Source organism: Crinia signifera, chromosome 7 (assembly GCF_055691185.1).
Source record: "Crinia signifera chromosome 7, ASM5569118v1, whole genome shotgun sequence".
Taxonomy (NCBI): Eukaryota; Metazoa; Chordata; class Amphibia; order Anura; family Myobatrachidae; genus Crinia; species Crinia signifera.
This window is the reverse complement of record NC_139223.1, coordinates 88808796-88816404: the sequence shown is the minus strand read 5'-3', so window position 1 is coordinate 88816404 and position 7609 is coordinate 88808796.

The window sequence follows — 7609 nt, the reverse complement described above, 5'->3', positions numbered from 1 at the left end:
AACATCGACCATAACCCATTGATGGTTTATAAACATCGATGGCCGATGGCCATCCCTAATGAGAATTGCATCAGCCAATCAGATGGTCTAATTTCCAAACTAATTTGCATAAGGAATTTATTTGCTCTCCATAACTTACTTAGGTCCTTCCTCACCCTAGTCTAATTGAAAACCTTCAAAACCAGCCAAAGATGGTTGATAACAAGAACATTCTTGACCAATTGGCTTCCTGGTTGAAGACTATTGCATGATGGTCCCATCAAAAGTAGTAAAATAGAAAACTGTTGGCTGACAGTACATAAACCAATCGGAAAGGATTGTTTTGAATGAGTATTAATGATGGCCATTGTGGCCTTTGCCATCAATGTTGTTACATATCAGTGGTCATTCATTATATTTGACTGACTGGCCTGTGGGCCAATCAGAATACGGGGGCGGGGCTTCACTGGTGTCGTGGGTGGAGCTATGCTCCGTGTCCCAGGAAATAGCAAAACAAAACTAGTAGTTTGAGCTTGACATTGATTGTGTGAAACCATCTGGTTCAACCCGATCTATGTCAAAACTAAGGAACATCGACCATAACCCATCGATGGTTTATAAACATCGATGGCCGATGGCCATCCCTAATGAGAATTGCATCAGCCAATCAGATGGTCTAATTTCCAAACTAATTTGCATAAGGAATTTATTTGCTCTCCATAACTTACTTAGGTCCTTCCTCACCCTAGTCTAATTAAAAACCTTCAAAACCAGCCAAAGATGGTTGATAACAAGAACATTCTTGACCAATTGGCTTCCTGGTTGAAGACTATTGCATGATGGTCCCATCAAAAGTAGTAAAATAGAAAACTGTTGACTGACAGTACATAAACCAATCGGAAAGGATTGTTTTGAATGAGTATTAATGATGGCCATTGTGGCCTTTGCCATCAATGTTGTTACATATCAGTGGTCATTCATTATATTTGACTGACTGGCCTGTGGGCCAATCAGAATATGGGGGCGGGGCTTCACTGGTGTCGTGGGTGGAGCTATGCTCCGTGTCCCAGGAAATAGCAAAACAAAACTAGTAGTTTGAGCTTGACATTGATTGTGTGAAACCATCTGGTTCAACCCGATCGATGTCAAAACTAAGGAACATCGACCATAACCCATCGATGGTTTATAAACATCGATGGCCGATGGCCATCCATAATGAGAATTGCTTCAGCCAATCAGATGGTCTAATTTCCAAACTAATTTGCATAAGGAATTTATTTGCTCTCCATAACTTACTTAGGTCCTTCCTCACCATAGTCTAATTGAAAACCTTCAAAACCAGCCAAAGATGGGTGATAACAAAAACATTCTTGACCAATTGGCTTCCTGGTTGAAGACTATTGCATGATGGTCCCATCAAAAGTGGTAAAATAGAAAACTGTTGGCTGACAGTACATAAACCAATCGGAAAGGATTGTTTTGAATGAGTATTAATGATGGCCATTGTGGCCTTTGCCATTAATGTTGTTACATATCAGTGGTCATTCATTATATTTGACTGACTGGCCTGTGGGCCAATCAGAATACGGGGGCGGGGCTTCACTGGTGTTGTGGGTGGAGCTATGCTCCATGTCCCAGGAAATAGCAAAACAAAACTAGTAGTTTGAGCTTGACATTGATTGTGTGAAACCATCTGGTTCAACCCGATCGATGTCAAAACTAAGGAACATCGACCATAACCCATCGATGGTTTATAAACATCGATGGCCATCCCTAATGAGAATTGTATCAGCCAATCAGATGATCTAATTTCCAAACTAATTTGCATAAGGAATTTATTTGCTCTCCATAACTTACTTAGGTCCTTTCTCATCCTAGTCTAATTGAAAACATTCAAACCAGCCAAAGATGGTTGATAACAAGAACATTCTTGACCAATTGGCTTTCTTTTTGAAGACTATTGCATGATGGTCCGATCAAAAGTAGTAAAATAGAAAACTGTTGACTGACAGTTCATAAACCAATCGGAAAGGATTGTTTTGAATGAGTATTAATGATGGCCATTGTGGCCTTTGCCATCAATGTTGTTACATATCAGTGGTCATTCATTATATTTGACAGACTGGCCTGTGGGCCAATCAGAATACGGGGGCGGGGCTTCACTGGTGTCGTGGGTGGAGCTATGCTCCGTGTCCCAGGAAATAGCAAAACAAAACTAGTAGTTTGAGCTTGACATTGATTGTGTGAAACCATCTGGTTCAAACCGATCGATGTCAAAACTAAGGAACATCGACCATAACCCATCGATGGTTTATAAACATCGATGGCCGATGGCCATCCCTAATGAGAATTGCATCAGCCAATCAGATGGTCTAATTTCCAAACTAATTTGCATAAGGAATTTATTTGCTCTCCATAACTTACTTAGGTCCTTCCTCACCCTACTCTAATATAAAACCTTCAAAACCAGCCAAAAATGGTTGATAACAAGAACATTCTTGACCAATTGGCTTCCTGGTTGAAGACTATTGCATGATGGTCCCATCAAAAGTAGTAAAATAGAAAACTGTTGACTGACAGTACATAAAACAATCGGAAAGGATTGTTTTGAATGAGTATTAATGATGGCCATTGTGGCCTTTGCCATCAATGTTGTTACATATCAGTGGTCATTCATTATATTTGACTGACTGGCCTGTGGGCCAATCAGAATACGGGGACGGGGCTTCACTGGTGTCGTGGGTGGAGCTTTGCTCCGTGTCCCAGGAAATAGCAAAACAAAACTAGTAGTTTGAGCTTGACATTGATTTTGTGAAACCATCTGGTTCAACCCGATCGATGTCAAAACTAAGGAACATCGACCATAACCCATCGATGGTTTATAAACATCGATGGCCGATGGCCATCCCTAATGAGAATTGCATCAGCCAATCAGATGGTCTAATTTCCAAACTAATTTGCATAAGGAATTTATTTGCTCTCCATAACTTACTTAGGTCCTTCCTCACCATAGTCTAATTGAAAACCTTCAAAACCAGCCAAAGATGGTTGATAACAAGAACATTCTTGACCAATTGGCTTCCTTTTTGAAGACTATTGCATGATGGTCCGATCAAAAGTAGTAAAATAGAAAACTGTTGGCTGACAGTACATAAACCAATCGGAAAGGATTGTTTTGAATGAGTATTAATGATGGCCATTGTGGCCTTTGCCATCAATGTTGTTACATATCAGTGGTCATTCATTATATTTGACTGACTGGCCTGTGGGCCAATCAGAATATGGGGGCGGGGCTTCACTGGTGTCGTGGGTGGAGCTATGCTCCGTGTCCCAGGAAATAGCAAAACAAAACTAGTAGTTTGAGCTTGACATTGATTGTGTGAAACCATCTGGTTCAACCCGATCGATGTCAAAACTAAGGAACATCGACCATAACCCATCGATGGTTTATAAACATCGATGGCCGATGGCCGATGGCCATCCCTAATGAGAATTGCTTCAGCCAATCAGATGGTCTAATTTCCAAACTAATTTGCATAAGGAATTTATTTGCTCTCCATAACTTACTTAGGTCCTTCCTCACCCTAGTCTAATATAAAACCTTCAAAACCAGCCAAAAATGGTTGATAACAAGAACATTCTTGACCAATTGGCTTCCTGGTTGAAGACTATTGCATGATGGTCCCATCAAAAGTAGTAAAATAGAAAACTGTTGACTGACAGTACATAAACAAATCAGAAAGGATTGTTTTGAATGAGTATTAATGATGGCCATTGTGGCCTTTGCCATCAATGTTGTTACATATCAGTGGTCATTCATTATATTTGACTGACTGGCCTGTGGGCCAATCAGAATACGGGGGCGGGGCTTCACTGGTGTCGTGGGTGGAGCTATGCTCCGTGTCCCAGGAAATAGCAAAACAAAACTAGTAGTTTGAGCTTGACATTGATTGTGTGAAACCATCTGGTTCAACCCGATCGATGTCAAAACTAAGGAACATCGACCATAACCCATCGATGGTTTATAAACATCGATGGCCATCCCTAATGAGAATTGTATCAGCCAATCAGATGATCTAATTTCCAAACTAATTTGCATAAGGAATTTATTTGCTCTCCATAACTTACTTAGGACCTTTCTCATCCTAGTCTAATTGAAAACCTTCAAAACCAGCCAAAGATGGTTGATAACAAGAACATTCTTGACCAATTGGCTTTCTTTTTAAAGACTATTGCATGATGGTCCGATCAAAAGTAGTAAAATAGAAAACTGTTGACTGACAGTTCATAAACCAATCGGAAAGGATTGTTTTGAATGAGTATTAATGATGGCCATTGTGGCCTTTGCCATCAATGTTGTTACATATCAGTGGTCATTCATTATATTTGACTGACTGGCCTGTGGGCCAATCAGAATACGGGGACGGGGCTTCACTGGTGTCGTGGGTGGAGCTATGCTCCGTGTCCCAGGAAATAGCAAAACAAAACTAGTAGTTTGAGCTTGACATTGATTTTGTGAAACCATCTGGTTCAACCCGATCGATGTCAAAACTAAGGAACATCGACCATAACCCATCGATGGTTTATAAACATCGATGGCCGATGGCCGATGGCCATCCCTAATGAGAATTGCTTCAGCCAATCAGATGGTCTAATTTCCAAACTAATTTGCATAAGGAATTTATTTGCTCTCCATAACTTACTTAGGTCCTTCCTCACCATAGTCTAATTGAAAACCTTCAAAACCAGCCAAAGATGGTTGATAACAAGAACATTCTTGACCAATTGGCTTCCTTTTTGAAGACTATTGCATGATGGTCCGATCAAAAGTAGTAAAATAGAAAACTGTTGGCTGACAGTACATAAACCAATCGGAAAGGATTGTTTTGAATGAGTATTAATGATGGCCATTGTGGCCTTTGCCATCAATGTTGTTACATATCAGTGGTCATTCATTATATTTGACTGACTGGCCTGTGGGCCAATCAGAATATGGGGGCGGGGCTTCACTGGTGTCGTGGGTGGAGCTATGCTCCGTGTCCAAGGAAATAGCAAAACAAAACTAGTAGTTTGAGCTTGACATTGATTGTGTGAAACCATCTGGTTCAACCCGATCAATTTTAAAACTAAGGAACATCGACCATAACCCATTGATGGTTTATAAACATCGATGGCCGATGGCCGATGGCCATCCCTAATGAGAATTGCATCAGCCAATCAGATGGTCGAATTTCCAAACTAATTTGCATAAGGAATTTATTTGCTCTCCATAACTTACTTAGGTCCTTCCTCACCCTAGTCTAATTGAAAACCTTCAAAACCAGCCAAAGATGGTTGATAACAAGAACATTCTTGACCAATTGGCTTCCTGGTTGAAGACTATTGCATGATGGTCCCATCAAAAGTAGTAAAATAGAAAACTGTTGACTGACAGTACATAAAACAATCGGAAAGGATTGTTTTGAATGAGTATTAATGATGGCCATTGTGGCCTTTGCCATCAATGTTGTTACATATCAGTGGTCATTCATTATATTTGACTGACTGGCCTGTGGGCCAATCAGAATACGGGGGCGGGGCTTCGTGGGTGGAGCTATGCTCCGTGTCCCAGGAAATAGCAAAACAAAACTAGTAGTTTGAGCTTGACATTGATTGTGTGAAACCATCTGGTTCAACCTGATCGATGTCAAAACTAAGGAACATCGACCATAACCCATCGATGGTTTATAAACATCGATGGCCGATGGCCATCCCTAATGAGAATTGCATCAGCCAATCAGATGGTCTAATTTCCAAACTAATTTGCATAAGGAATTTATTTGCTCTCCATAACTTACTTAGGTCCTTCCTCACCCTAGTCTAATTGAAAACCTTCAAAACCAGCCAAAGATGGTTGATAACAAGAATATTCTTGACCAATTGGCTTCCTGGTTGAAGACTATTGCATGATGGTCCCATCAAAAGTAGTAAAATAGAAAACTGTTGACTGACAGTACATAAAACAATCGGAAAGGATTGTTTTGAATGAGTATTAATGATGGCCATTGTGGCCTTTGCCATCAATGTTGTTACATATCAGTGGTCATTCATTATATTTGACTGACTGGCCTGTGGGCCAATCAGAATACGGGGACGGGGCTTCACTGGTGTCGTGGGTGGAGCTTTGCTCAGTGTCCCAGGAAATAGCAAAACAAAACTAGTAGTTTGAGCTTGACATTGATTTTGTGAAACCATCTGGTTCAACCCGATCGATGTCAAAACTAAGGAACATCGACCATAACCCATCGATGGTTTATAAACATCGATGGCCGATGGCCATCCCTAATGAGAATTGCATCAGCCAATCAGATGGTCTAATTTCCAAACTAATTTGCATAAGGAATTTATTTGCTCTCCATAACTTACTTAGGTCCTTCCTCACCATAGTCTAATTGAAAACCTTCAAAACCAGCCAAAGATGGTTGATAACAAGAACATTCTTGACCAATTGGCTTCCTTTTTGAAGACTATTGCATGATGGTCCGATCAAAAGTAGTAAAATAGAAAACTGTTGGCTGACAGTACATAAACCAATCGGAAAGGATTGTTTTGAATGAGTATTAATGATGGCCATTGTGGCCTTTGCCATCAATGTTGTTACATATCAGTGGTCATTCATTATATTTGACTGACTGGCCTGTGGGCCAATCAGAATATGGGGGCGGGGCTTCACTGGTGTCGTGGGTGGAGCTATGCTCCGTGTCCCAGGAAATAGCAAAACAAAACTAGTAGTTTGAGCTTGACATTGATTGTGTGAAACCATCTGGTTCAACCCGATCGATGTCAAAACTAAGGAACATCGACCATAACCCATCGATGGTTTATAAACATCGATGGCCGATGGCCGATGGCCGATGGCCATCCCTAATGAGAATTGCTTCAGCCAATCAGATGGTCTAATTTCCAAACTAATTTGCATAAGGAATTTATTTGCTCTCCATAACTTACTTAGGTCCTTCCTCACCCTAGTCTAATATAAAACCTTCAAAACCAGCCAAAAATGGTTGATAGCAAGAACATTCTTGACCAATTGGCTTCCTGGTTGAAGACTATTGCATGATGGTCCCATCAAAAGTAGTAAAATAGAAAACTGTTGACTGACAGTACATAAACAAATCAGAAAGGATTGTTTTGAATGAGTATTAATGATGGCCATTGTGGCCTTTGCCATCAATGTTGTTACATATCAGTGGTCATTCATTATATTTGACTGACTGGCCTGTGGGCCAATCAGAATACGGGGGCGGGGCTTCACTGGTGTCGTGGGTGGAGCTATGCTCCGTGTCCCAGGAAATAGCAAAACAAAACTAGTAGTTTGAGCTTGACATTGATTGTGTGAAACCATCTGGTTCAACCCGATCGATGTCAAAACTAAGGAACATCGACCATAACCCATCGATGGTTTATAAACATCGATGGCCATCCCTAATGAGAATTGTATCAGCCAATCAGATGATCTAATTTCCAAACTAATTTGCATAAGGAATTTATTTGCTCTCCATAACTTACTTAGGTCCTTTCTCATCCTAGTCTAATTGAAAACCTTCAAAACCAGCCAAAGATGGTTGATAACAAGAACATTCTTGACCAA